Source organism: Tinamus guttatus, unplaced genomic scaffold (assembly GCF_059628265.1).
Source record: "Tinamus guttatus ecotype Peru unplaced genomic scaffold, ASM5962826v1 Tinamus_guttatus_pri_ptg000004l, whole genome shotgun sequence".
NCBI lineage: Eukaryota > Metazoa > Chordata > Aves > Tinamiformes > Tinamidae > Tinamus > Tinamus guttatus.
The window spans coordinates 2,633,400-2,647,160 of record NW_028288538.1 but is presented as its reverse complement, the minus strand read 5'-3'; the positions used below and the strand labels follow the sequence as shown (position 1 = coordinate 2,647,160).

General features: G+C 49.0%; 1 protein-coding gene across 1 annotated transcript in view; it reads right to left on the bottom strand.

Annotated features, from left to right (window-relative positions):
- Window positions 1-7,363: 7,363 nt before the first annotated feature.
- CILP (cartilage intermediate layer protein) overlaps window positions 7,364-13,761 on the bottom strand; it is a 115,405-nt gene continuing 109,007 nt past the window's right edge. The window contains exon 10 of the mRNA XM_088536259.1: window positions 7,364-7,378. The gene's annotated coding sequence lies outside the window, so the exon portion shown is untranslated. The remainder of the gene's footprint in view (window positions 7,379-13,761) is intronic.

Sequence of the window (13,761 nt, the reverse complement as noted above, 5' to 3'; positions counted from 1 at the left end):
CTGCTGTGTCCCGGCTAGCCTGCGCGCCACAGTTTGGCACACACAGCTGTAATTTGAACAGCTGTTTAAATGCTGAGTACCAGGAGGGAAAGGCATTTTGCACACATAGCTTGGGGGCTGGCCCCAGTGGCTTAAGTGCATTGAAATAAAAAGGCGTCGCTAAGCAAAGGGTCTGGGGAAGGCATAATTCCTGCAGCTGCTTCTGAAAGCAGCCACAGTTTCCTTGGTATCTAGTGAGTAAAGTGATGGTAAGATCCTGTCTTTGCACCCCTGCTGTACAGCCCTGTGTCTGAGCTGATTCCCCTGCAATCTCAACAGTATTTGCTCTGAGGGGAATCGTATGACATCCCCAAGGGGACCTTGAGCTCAGGGAGCACAGAAAAGGGTGATGTTTCCAGCCTGGTTTTAAGGAGTGACACTTTATCTAGGCTCTTTTCTCGCATTTGCCAGCGCTGCACTCTTAGCTGAGCGGACAGTGTTTCCTCTGTTCTTCCTTTCACGATTTCTCAGGTTTCACAAGGCTGCTATGGGCTGCAAACTCCTCCCATGGCAGCAGCTCCGTGAAGCTTCATCTGAGCCTCTGCTGAGACGAGGCGACGGGCAGCTGAGCTCTGAGCACAGCAGTGCTGCCGTGGTGCCCGCAGCCGTTCTCGGTTGGCACCACCAAAACAGCAGTTACTTGAACTGGGGCTTCCTCTTCTTCTGATGAGAACAGCCTGGATTTCTATGGTCTGTCCCCCTCGCAAGCCAGCCATAGACATTGCATGGAAAATCACTTGTTATCCTCTTGCACGGAAAGTTCTATGCAGTCAAGCAGCCAGAGCTCAGGTGCCAAAAAGCTTTGCTTTGAGACAAAAAGATTCTTAAGTCCCAAGCACGTGGCCCAAGAGCAAACTCTGGGTCTGCATAATTTGCTGCTATGGATTCGGTATGAACCATGGGTCTCGTTCATCTTTCAGATATACTTTAGGGCAAGGGCTAATGAAATAGAGACAACACTCAGTGCCTATCTGCTATCTAAGTGTATTTTTCTGCATGTGCACTTTTGTTTACCGAGCGCTGCGTGGTAGGAACGCCAGCTGTCAGAACCTGGTGTGCACTGGAAGTCGAGGGACATCAGCTTCAGAGAGCAGGCCAGATTTTGCAAGACACAGTTCTATAACAAGAGAGAAACTAGATGGGAAAAGCAGGTCATGCTATTTGGAAGATACACAAACCAGAGCAAACCTTGGGTACAGGGTCATATCCCAAATTTGAAGCCAATGCTAAACTCAAGGATGGTCAAATCAAAGCCTGGAACTGAAAATCCTTGAGAATGGAAATAGCTCATGGGATAACTTAGTCCCATAATGTATCTAGACGTCTTTGCTCTCAGAGGTGTTTTCCTGTGGCAGTCTGTTCTGTGGATATTCATCTGGCAAATGAAAACACTGAGACATCCCTATCTGTCACAGCCAAGCCTACAGGAAGCACTTATATTTACTGTATATTTTTATATAATACTGAATATCCTAATGCAAAATGAAAGTGTCTGACATTTTACTGAATACCTGTCAGTAGGAGTCTTAGCAGAAAAAAAGCCCCGCAAGTGTATACCTGTTAGGAAATGGGGAAGTTAAATCATGTTACAAGCTGCAGCTAAATACTGTATTTGCTGTACTAACAGAACGTCCTAGATTGTATTATGTCTTGTAAATAAGTATAACTTAAGTGGAATCGCCTTAGCACCCAGTAATGGAACTGCTGAAAGCATGATGTTAGAGTCTCTTTTGTTTTCAAATTTATTACTTTTTTTTTTCTAGCAGGAGTAGCATTTTCATCCTAAAATGACTAGCCCAGCTGCAAGCCTGACCCAGCTGGGCTCCCCAGGAAACACCGTGTTCCTCCTGCAGTTTTCCCCCTGGTTATTCTTGTTCTGGTCAGGAGCCAGGCTCTGCCTAAGGCAGGAGGGTGGGTTATTCTGTAGCTGCTTCCAGAGCTCCTTTCTGGAGTTTCTGGCCGCAGTCAGAGACAGGATCCTGGTCTAGAAAGCCTTTGCTCTGACCTCTTATTGCAACTCCAAATTCAGTGTACATCCTGCCACCATGCACTTTTTTTTTCCTTTTCTCCCTTTTAACTTACCTAATTCCTGGCTGCACTAAAACAGCTTTCTTGTGCCTAAAACCCCTCTGGGCATGGGGAGCTGCTGCGTAATTCTGTGTTTCGGGCTATGCCACCGGGTCACACGTTCGTGACAGGAAGGAAGTGAGTTTGCAAGCAAGCAAACGTGGCCAACGATCTGGAAAGCAGCTGCTGCAGCCAGTGGAAAGGCAGCACTTTGTCTCCTGCTTGTAAAGAGCTTTAAGATGTGGCAATAAACCCCCTTTTTAAACAAGAGCTGTTCAAGAGCTGTTTGTCCCGAAGGGGAGCGGAGCGGACCCCGCGCTGCGCTCGGGCCGGGCTGAGCTCGGTGCTGTGCTAACCACAAGAAGAGGATGGTGACACGCGGGGCTGCGGCTGGAGCTGCTGCGCTCCCTGCAGATCCCTTCACCTTTCCAGCCAGGAAAGCACCTCCTCCTGCAAAGCAGTGGGGAGAATCCCGGCGGAGCTGGCAGGGAAAGCCAAAGAGTTGCATTGCTCTCCTTGTGACTTCCCTGAGAATGGGCACATTCCTGCAAGCTGCCCGGGATGCACCTGGGCTGGAGCAGCCTCCTCGTCCCCTCCTGCGGTGCCTGGCCAAGAGCAGTGTCCAGCACTGCTGCCTGGGCTCTCCTCAGTGTCCTCAGGTGGCTGCAAAGCACCGAGCTCCCGCTGCAGGCGTCCCCTTGCTGCCACCAAGTCACCGGATGATAGGAAGTGACTCTGGTAGCAACCGCTTCCTGCTCAGCAGAAACCGGTCAGCAAGTTGAGAAGTTACAGGGAAGCAAGGACAAAAGCTCCCTGCTTGGATTTATGGTGTCCCATTGCACAAGCTTTGCTTTGGGTAAAGAAATGTGCTTAGCAAACCCTCAGACCTTTGCTGGGAAGGGAACAGGATCTAGCAATGAGCAGCAGTTCCTCAGAGGAAGCTCCAATATTGTCTTGATTTCTACAGATAAATTACAGAGAAAGGCAGTCTCATGGTCTTACTCAGAATAAGAGAACAGGCAAAACATCTCATTTTGGCTTTAGATTGCTGTTGGTAAGGAAGGGAAATGTCTAGCACTAAGTAAAGCCCTTGAAACATGATTTAAAAAGCCAAAGACACAGAGAATTAGCATGTGCAACGCTCCCTTGACTGTTTTTAATTCAATGGATAGTCATAGATTACCAGTTAGGAGAGACTGTGTTACCATGTAATCCGAAACAGAAAACACAGGTCCTGAGGTTTCATCTAGTTTTTCCTACAGAACTCAATAATTTACAGTGGAAAAAAAAAGGCAGAAAGGGCTCTTCCAATTGCAGACTGGCAGGGGACTTACCACAGCATCGGCTAGTATCTTATAATGATTAATTATTCTTGCTATTAAAAAAATGTGTGTTTTATCTTAAACATGAATCACCATCAGTGAAGCTCGCCAAGATTCCCCCCTTCCAATTTAAGGGCTGGAAAAACAGCAGGCATCGAAGCTATCCACAGTTTGGAGAGCGCAGCGCCCTGTTTTGTTATGCTCTGGAAGTTCACATGCTTAAAAAAGCCAGTGTTTCAGTTGTTCCAGGAAACTTAGTCACAGCATTCCTCTAGTACCTTACCTCATGCCTCTGCAACCCATATATTCCCGTGACAGCAGCCGAAGGGATGTTTCAAGCCGTTAACAATTTCATTCTCAGCAGCAAGCTGGCTGCTGTTCCAAGCAGCGCGGGGGCATTTTAAGCTGTGTATTCCCGTCTTCTCCTCCACGGCTCGCAGGATTGGAGACCTGCTGCTCTGACCTTCGTGTTGGAGAGCAGAGCGGGGCTTGGCCCTCGCACCTCTTGTTCCTCCTGTTTGGAAAGCAGAGAGGAGAAGAAGGAGGGAGGGAACCCCACTTTAGTGCATCGTTATTACAGTCGGTGTGGAAAGCGCTCACCCTCACATCTTCCCGGCTCTGCGGTTTCTGCTGTTCCTGGTCAGAGGGCAATAGCTGAGAATTTTACCTATTTCTATAGGTTTCAGCCTCAGCAACCAAGCCGAGCACCATTACCTCTACGGGCTAGTCGGTTCTTTAAACTTGTTTTCCCTCTCCCTGGGGACCCCTTGTGAGATTAGATCCCTTGGGCTGCAGGATGATGAACAAGGTGGCACTTTAGGAATCCCCAGGGCTCATTCCCACACGGGCTCAGCCCGACTCTCCTTTCCTCCTTCTCTCCTGCTCCTTGCAACCTGCCCACACAGCAGACCGGACGGCAGCCGAGTGCTGCTGACGCGCTCAAACCAGCCAGCTCAGGGGTCATAGGAAAGACACAGCTGCAAGGACAAGGCTCAGCACAGGCTGGAAGCCTTCTAAAAAACTGCATACCTGTTTTTTAGGTCTTTTTTTTTCTCAATCACACCAAGTTAAAGCTAGAAGCAGTGCTCTAGACTTGCAAAGCTCTATTATGGACCAAGCGTTCTCCCAGGCTGTTCTCCACCAGCTCTCTTCCCATCTCGTGTCCCTTTTCTGCTCGGACAACTTATTCCTAGAAAGCTCAGCGCTCCGTTGATGGGAGCTTTCCATAAGTTCTCGTGAGCCGCTGCCAGGAGAGTTTCCTTACTCATCACTGCCGCCGGATTCATGGGACAGTTCCCACATCCCCAGGGGGACAAACTTGCACTTGGGAACATAGGCACGCTTCAGAGTCAGGAAAGGGATTTTGAAATGATTTGCTCAAAATAAATGGAATTGAATGGAATTGAAATGTTGGAAAACTAAGCTGGAACTAACTCCATGTTTTTGGACTAACCACTCTATTGGCTGTTCTTTTATAGCCTCTTCCAACACGAGGACTTCAAGTTGTTTTATGGACATGAATGACTTTAGCCTGACAGTGACGGTAGGAGTCTTTTCACTTTGCAAAATGAAGGCAAATTTGTCTTTAAATATTTTACTAACTCGGGGTAGGAATGAAACCCCAAATCCTATTTGCTTGGTTGATATGACAGTTCAAGAGCTGTTACTCCTAGCCCATAGGTGGATAAGACATACTGTGCCAGGAGAGCTATAAAATCCACCACGCTGTTCATTTAAATGAGAAATAAGAGCTCGAAATATCCTGGAGTTGTTCTGGGGAGAAGACAAAGCCATCTGGACCGGGGACTGGCATGGAATGCACTCCCAAAGAGTCAATATTTTTAACAGTATTAGTGTTTGCCCCTCCCACCCACAAAAACTCAAGGAGTTTTGGAGGAAAGATTTTTTTTCCTTCCAGAGATATCTACTTTGCCCTGAAAAAACCTCCCAGCTTCTTAAAAGGGAAATGCTTATCATTTTTAGATGCAGGGATGCGAGTTATGTAGCGCACGCCGGCACACGGGGATATTTATCACTGCGATAGATAAAGCACCAGGAGAGACCCGCAGCACGAACTGCCTCGAGGGCAGGACCGGTGCAAACAAACCTGCGGGCTCCTCTGCTAGTTCCTTTGCACCAAGAAGGCAGTTTGGAAACGCTGGCGAGATACTCCGGGTGTGTTTGGATCCTATCACCATGACAGCAAAGCACAGCCCTGTTCTTAATGCACTTGTACGTAGCTGCAAGGAGAGGCACGAGAAGGCTCATTTTACTGATGGGGAAACGAAACTCAAAGGAAGAAAAATACAGTCAGATATCGCAGGGGAATTGCAGCAGACGCAGGTTTGAACCTACATTCTCTATAAGCCTGGCCCAAGCATCGGCCTGGCCTTCCTGTCCCAACTGGGCCTGCAGCAGCTCCTAATCTCCAGAGCGCTCCTAATCTCAACGGCAGGCGCTGGTTTTCCTGAGAAAGGCAAAAAAACCCGACTTGTTTTCAGCTGCCAAGAACTAAGGAACTTCTGAAACGTTCTCAAATGACCGTTCTGCTCTCAGCTCATCTCTACTTCTGCCTTTCTATCCCTGTGGGTTCATCACCATCCACACCCAAGTGTGAAATCAGGGCTCCACCGTAATCACTGGCAAGAAGTTTCCTGGCAAAACAGCTTCAGGTTAAGCAGCAACCCAAAACTTTTAACAGAGAACTATAGATTTGGAAAATTGTCCTTTTTTTAATAAAAAAGCATAAAAAAAAGCTCTGTGATTTTGCTCTGCAGCATAGAAATCCAGTTTCAAGATAATTTACATTTTTTTCAGTTAATTCACAGTAAGAGTTTTAAAGGCTGAAAGAGCAATTACGTATTTTTGATGGAGTTGATGCAAAAGTTTCCTGTCAGCTTACAGAAGTCTTCAAAAATTTTTATTTTTGCCTTAATCTAGGCAGGGAGAAAGAACACAAATTCTTGATGATTCTCAGAGGAAAAGAAAGTTCCACACAGCGAAAATAAATTATTCCTGTGCATCTCAAAATGGAGCACAGGGATCCAGCCTAACTCCGCGGCGACTGTTTCCTTCAAGGATCACGGTTTCATTCTCAAATGATCCAAACCATGGACCGTGGTCCATCTGTTCTGGCCCAAGACAACAGTAACTGCACCGGTATGGGGTGGGTTTTCTAATGTGTCTGTTATTGCCGCGAGAGATGGTGACATTTTTCAAAGCAGTCAAAGTAAACCTGAAAATGTCAAAAAGAAGCTGTTCCTAGAACGTTTTTAGGAGGCCGATCTCATTCCTGTGAAATATTTGTGTTGAAGAGTGTCGTTCTGGTGAACATTTGATTTGGAATTAAAGTATTTTCAGGGCTAAGCACGAGATGTAAATTCAGGGTCTTGTAGCCAAACGCACCGTTCCAAGCGCAGACGGAGCCCGGGCCCTTCTCTCAGCTCCGCGTTCCCGCTGTGCCCGCAGCGGCAGCCCCGTCCCCGGCAGGCATCACCCTGCGGAAGGGAATCTGCCAGCAGAACATTGGGAATTCCTCCAAACCGGGACTCTTGGGGGACCCCATTCCCCACAGTGAACAAGAGCAGGCTGAAAGGCGGTCACTGCCCACTCTGGCGTCCTGGCATTTAGCCGGCACTTGGGAAGGATAATTATCCGCAGGACTCCCTAACTGCAGGGCCACAGGCTGCCCTTCCCTCGGGGCACCGAGCACAGTTTCTGGCTTCAGCAGGGAACAGCCAGAAGCCAGGAGGGTTTCATGTTTTTGCCCGCCGGCAGCGCGGCTGTAACTCAGCTGTGTTACAAGTCATCTCCAGCAGGAACGCGCCGGAGGAGGAGGTAATTGCGGGCTGGCTCCCCGAGGGAATTTTCCCCTAAAAGGATAACTACATTGTCATGATGAAACCAGCCGGCTGCCCGCAGAGCTTTCTGCAGACGAGGCTGCCGCGGCGGTGGCGAGCGCTGCAGCAGGCAGCGAGGAGCAGCCGGGGCCCGGCCCTCCTCCCTCCTGCCCGGAACAGGCAGCGGGAAACGCGGACAAGCCCCAAAAGTTCATGAAGCCCCAAAAGTTCATGTCAGTGTCATGTAAGGAGAGGCCAGCTCCCACCATCCGGGACAGCAAAGGGAGGGAGCACAAGCAAAGAAACAGCATCACGAGAAGCGCCCGCATTTAAAGCCGGTGATATTTGCAGGGAGGGGTAGGCCAGATGCCAGCACAGGAATTTTCCAGTATTTTTCTACAGGAAAGTAATGGAAAGCCCAGCTTTTAATTGAGAACTCCGTGGAGCAATGCTGATCAAAGCTCATTGCAGAGGATCAAGGCACACACGGAGGCAGCAGGACCCTGGAGTGGTTCCTCTGCTTTTAAGGTGGAGCGAGGTTGAAGTCCAAGGCACCTCCCTGCCAGATCCAGACCACTGACTTGAACCTCAGCTTCCCATATCCTGCAGGAAACTGCCTCGACTCTAAAGCAACCGCTGTCTCATCCCGAGGTCCTTCCTTGCCCTGTGGACAGCCCACCGAGGCTGTGCACCGCGCTGTCCTGTGCACGGAATGAGGTGGAAACGGGAAAGCCGTTTCTGGCCCCGCTGCAGCGGCGGTCACAGGTTCCCATCTCCCAGCCGAAGCCTGTGCAGATCTTGGTGCGATTTTGTGACTAACGCTCACGTGGCATCGCTAACCCCGTCGCGCAGCGCGGAGGAACCCGGCCCGGCGCTTCCCCCCGCGTCAGGAGACGGAGCACGAGGTGCTGAGCCACGGTCACGTCCCCAGCGAGCGCGGAGGAGCGAGGCGGCCCCGCAGCGCGGCCCGGGCGAAGCGAAACGCCGTCTTACAGCAGGGGACAAAAGCACAGAGAGCTCGTGAGGCAAATTTCCCAGCCTGGTGGGCACCAACAAACCATCCTCAGTGGAAGCAGGACCCACAAGCACCGAGCATCTTTAGCAGGTAGCCCAGCAGCAGCTCCCTGCGGACCGCGGAGCTCAGCACCCGTCCGGGTTCACTTCACTCAGCAGCAGCCCCTTGCTACAACCATGAAGTGTCATCTCGAAATAGCCCCATTTCAGGAACTCCCCAAACGGCTCTGGAGACTGAGCACACTCCTGCAGAGCTTTAGGAGTGCTTCCTAATCAGGCTGTCCTTGCAAAGAGCTGAAAAGCTTGGGCAGGATGAGCATGTTAGGGCCGGTAAGCAGAGACTCATGCAGGGATTAACAGCAGAAAGCAGGAGAATTACAGGTGTCTGCAGGCACAGACCGGTTGCCATTTGGCTTTCCCTTTCTGTGACTAACACCATGAAAATGAGCAAGGCTCTGCAGCTGAGTCACAGCAAGTCAACGTAAACTTCCTCTGCAGGCTAGGAAAACGCGGGCAGGTGGAGGAAGAGCCCTGTATATCCTTATGCACTAAATAATAAACACAGCAGGGTGCGTGCGTGGAGTTGTGCAAGCCCCGCTCCGGAGCTGGGATCAGCGAGCGTGTCCCAGTGGAAGACCCTGTGATGGAAACATATGACAAACATATGACAACATCTGCCTTCTGTTTCCTGTGCTCTGCGCAGATTACTGCTCTGCACAGATAACCCTGTCCTTCCTCGCAGAGAAAACTGGGCTTTGTGCTTTTTAAAGGCCTGCTGAGACCACTTAGACTCATCTCATAGCTGTTCTCGCTCTGTGTGCATCACCGCTCCTCAGCATCACCCCGCAGAGGCTCAAGCAATGCGATTAAATTGGAGTTTGGGGTTTTTTTCTGTTGTTCTCTCCCTCCTATTTGTACATGCACGTTGCATTGAAGCCAGAAGCAGGACAGGCGGAGCGCTTTTCCGAGCGCTCCCTCCATGCCCGGAGCAGCGCTGACGCCCAGCTGAGATCCCCCAGCTCCTCTCTGCTCACGTCATTATTTTCCGTGTTGCTTGTTGAGCCCAGAAGAGAGGCCGCCGTGTTCCAAGGGCTTCCAGTGTCAGAGCTGTTTCTGCACTGACCACCAGCCGCACGCTTGAAAGGGAAACCTGGTGGGCTGCAATAAAATAAAAGCCATCAGGCTGCAACTTGACATGAGCAGAGCCTTGCAAAGCACAAAGCTCCAGCTGCTGTCCCAGCCCCCTCTCCCTGCCTCCAATTCCGAGACCATGAAATTACTCATTAAACTTGGAACAAGCCCTTTTCGGTGCACTTGGATGTGGCTGGGGGCAGAGACAGATGTTGTTCTGCAAAGAAACTGCAGACAGCCAAGATGGGACCCTTCCAAAGCTGCACTGCTGCCTCCTAACTGAGCATTCCTGCTTCTGCTGCGCTCCACAGTTTATCCAGGGGTTAGATGAGGAGCGAGTGACAGCATCACAGCTCTAGGGAACCTTTGCTTCCAATAAATGACCTTTTTTTTGTTGTTGTTTGTTTTGCTTAATATCTACCAATGGGCCTGATGGCATGACATTAGAGCGGCTCGCAGCTGTGCCTCTGGCAATAGGTTTCCGCACTTTAGGCTTTAAAATCCTGCATTTTGGCTGCACTGTTTTTTTTTTTTTTTTTTTTTTTTTTTTTTCCTGAGGGGGGGAAAAAATGCAAGGAAGCATTTAGGATCCAGACAGTCCTTGGAGATCCAGGAAGCATAGGATCCTCGCTACTTTTACACATATGGAAAAGACGCCTTTCTGCTCTCTTGATCCTTCCCTGCTACACTCATTTTCCTTCACTGTCCACAAGTTTTAGGAGTCTGTGTTTTGACAGACCATCCTGAACCTTGCCAGTGAGGCAAGTATCACACAGTATCACCACAGTATCACACCCGTAACCTCACAGCTACGAGTCACACTTGGGACTTCAATGCACGAGAAAGTTCAGTCACAGCAGATTCAGACAGACCTGCTTCCACAAAACATCACAGAAATGACCAATTTCTTCCCAAGCAGTAATTTTATAAGATATCCTTCTGGCATAAATGACATTGAGCTGGGATTTTTTTTTTTTTTTTTTTTTGCTTCTTGTTCATTCTTAGAGCATAAATGTAAGCCCAGTTTTCTGTAACTGGAAGGAGAATATACCAGGGCAGAAGCTGTCCCGAACTTGTGTCAATAAACTCTGCAGAAACAGCAGGATCCTCAGGATTGAGTGGATCATCAGGAACGACCTCAGCCACTGCGCTAACTGAGTATAAGCTTCACTTTCAAAGCTACATAGGAGCCTAAGCTCATCTATCTTTTCAAGAGATTTAAAGGCCTATGAGCTTTGGAAAGCGATATGGATAGAAGAGAGAAGTTCAAAGTTGCCAGTTTTAATTTCCAGCTGTTATTAACATAGATTTAACCCCATGCAGCAACATCTTGCCATACAGGGCTTGCTCTTTCACACACACTCTGACATTCCCTGGCTTTTCCCTGCCAAAACCAAAGCAAAACAAGCAAAACAAAGCATCTTCCATTTCTCTAACACGTGCTTTGCTCCCAATCCTGTAATACTAAATTCTCCCTGAGCATGAAGACAGAAGAGATCACTGTGATATAGGTTGCTTCTTGAACCAGGAGTGACAGCTCTGCTGAAACACATCACTCTGCCTTGTCTGAAAGGCTACATAGGATGGGCTGCGTCTGGGAAGACAGGAAAAAATGGAATTATAGTCTTGTGAAATGGACACTGACACAAAAAAAAAAAAAAAAAAAAAGAAGTGTTGAGCTCACTCAGATGCTGTCTGTGTTTAATCCTGTCATCAGACAGTCTCTGTTTAACTAAATATTTGACTTCAGAATTGGGCCTGAATTATTACTGGCACAGCTTTAAGGCTCCACAGGTCCCTCTAACAAGCTGTTCCTCTGTGGAAGCCTTGCAGGGAGATGAATGCAGTCTTTGAGGAAGCGGCTGGATACCTCCTGAGACTTCCCGAGCGGGCTGGTGAAGCCCTGCTGGCTTCCAGGCTTTCCGAAGGCTCCGTATGCCTGACTGTTGGAAGCAACAGGGCTGATGTTTGTGTGCACTGCTGGGATGTTCCCGAAGAGTTGGGGCTCTGCAACATGTCATAGTAACAGAGCAGGTATCAAAGAAAACACCCAAAATAACCTAGTCTATGGGACAGCTAAAAGTCTGTCCCAGACAAACCATAAATAAGATGGAGCCATACATGAGGCCATATTGCTGGGGATCTACCTTGGATCCCACCCTAGCAACACACATGGAATTTGCAGTTTGCACCTTGTGCTGTTTGCCACCCAAGTCATGTAGCAGAGAAGAAGAAACGTGGTCATGTCCTCTCGTAATACTCAGATCTCAACATGGCAGCAATGCCAGACGAGAAGAGCCTCCAGGGCTGGAGTCTGTCCCCGGATCCAGGCTTTGCCACCATGGGAATCTCTAGGGAAGCAGAGGCTTCGCTTCCCAAACTACCATCAGCAGAAGGAATCACCTTCCAAGTTTGCTTCCAAAGGAAGATTATAAATTAAAGTCCAATTTGCTAAACCTTTAGGTGAGCAATTGTTTCTGCATAAACATATACCGGTTTGTGGGCAGCAGTGTATGGTTAGCTGCAAACCTAACTGACTTTAACATCACTGTGTATATGACTAAACTAGATGGCAAACAGAGGCACATTTTCTAAAGTCATGGTTTTAAGAAGCCTGACTTGAGATTTTTGAAAGCTGGAAATTTAAAATAATGACGATCCTTAGCTAATATATAAAAACTATGCATGCAAATTAAGAGCACAAAAAGCTGTGTCAGAGAGATTGACTTCCAAGTAAGAAAGAGCACATGCTGGTCTGGGTAAAATTATTGAAGTGAAATCAAGTCAAAGACTTCAATAGCTTCCTAAAGAAAGAGTCAATACCAGCAATATATTGAAAAAAAACAGGTAAAATGATCACCTCTCCTTGTCATTTGTTATGCCACAATATTAGTGGAGAAATCCAAAAGCTCTTGTAGATCTACAATCTAATAAATAGGTTGCTAGGCAAGAGTTCAACATTTTTAATAAATCCTCGCAATATTCTGTAGCTAGTATCAGCAGAAAGTCTTCCTGCCTTTCCCCTGGAAACGCACCTATTTAGAAAGGACAGGAGAAATTGCCTACACTGGGTTTTTGCCCTCTGGAAACACGCGCAGATGCGAACTTTCAGTGCATCTGTGCTACTTCTCTCCTTAGGTCAGCATTAAGCAGCAGAAGAGCCACAGGCAATCAATCCTCCTGGATTCGGGGTCTGGAAGAGGCGCAGACAAAGACATTAATAGCGACAGGTTAAGTCCGCACAGCTTTTCATCCAAGGATCTCTTAAAACGTAACAAAAGACTAGCAAGAGCCAGAGGTCCCACCCAGGGCTGGGATGTCACCGGGCTAGGCACAGTATGTACATGCAAGCAGGGATTATTCCCTGCCCCATTCAGGGCCAGTTTCCCTCGCCCTCAGGCACTGGGTACCCACTGGGAAAGGCTCAGCCCTTCTCAGTCATCCCTGCTGGCGCCACTCCAATTTGTCTAAGACACTTAAATATTCATCGAGAGGGAGCAAGTCTCTGTCTAGCCTGGTGCACAGACTGCTCTCCGGGGAGATGGGACACCTGCCTCCTCCACTCCCTGCTCCATCAAATCATTAATTATTTAAAATAGCAGGAAGGAGCAGGACGAGCCCTCCCCGGCAGACACGCTCGCAGCTTGCTGCTCACACGCTCTCTGGGGTCCTGCGGAGACCAGGGCTTGCATCTCCCCTCAGGCAGGGGCAAGGATGAAACGTAGCCTCCCCCCTTCCTAGGGGGGTGCTTTACTTATGGAGATGTTGTACAAAAGCGGGCAGCCTTTATCCAGACAGCCCTTCTGCTTGATATTTTAAACAGGTTTTTTAAAAATTCATTTGAATAAAAGGAAAACAAAGCACGGATCCAACCCCTGAGACCAGCAAAGACATCCCCTCTGCCACCCATCGCAGTAACTGCTCAAGAGCTTGTGATCCACAGGGGTGAGAGGCCACGTTGCCCTTTCCACTAGCCAACCCTCGCCAACGCTCGCATCGCAACGCCTGCCATGAGATGACAAGGATTGATCGATGCACTAAAGATGGGTCTGCCGTCCTGCACGAGAAGTCCCCGTGTCCCTGGAGGGATGTTGGGGTCCCCCAAAAGTAGCCTGAGCCTAAGAGCAGAGCACAGCCCCAGCCACAGCGCAGAGTGCAGGGCACGGAAATAGCACTGGCACCCTCATGTGGTCGCCGCCATCAGCGTATGCTCTAGGCCAAAACCAGATGTACAGCAAGGCTGGAGAGCACTGGGGACACCAAGACACGAGGGCTCCTCCAAGGACGTCTTTGGAGGAGGAGAAGGTGGCCCGGGAGGGGCTCGGGCCTCCTAGTCCTGCCCATCCTGG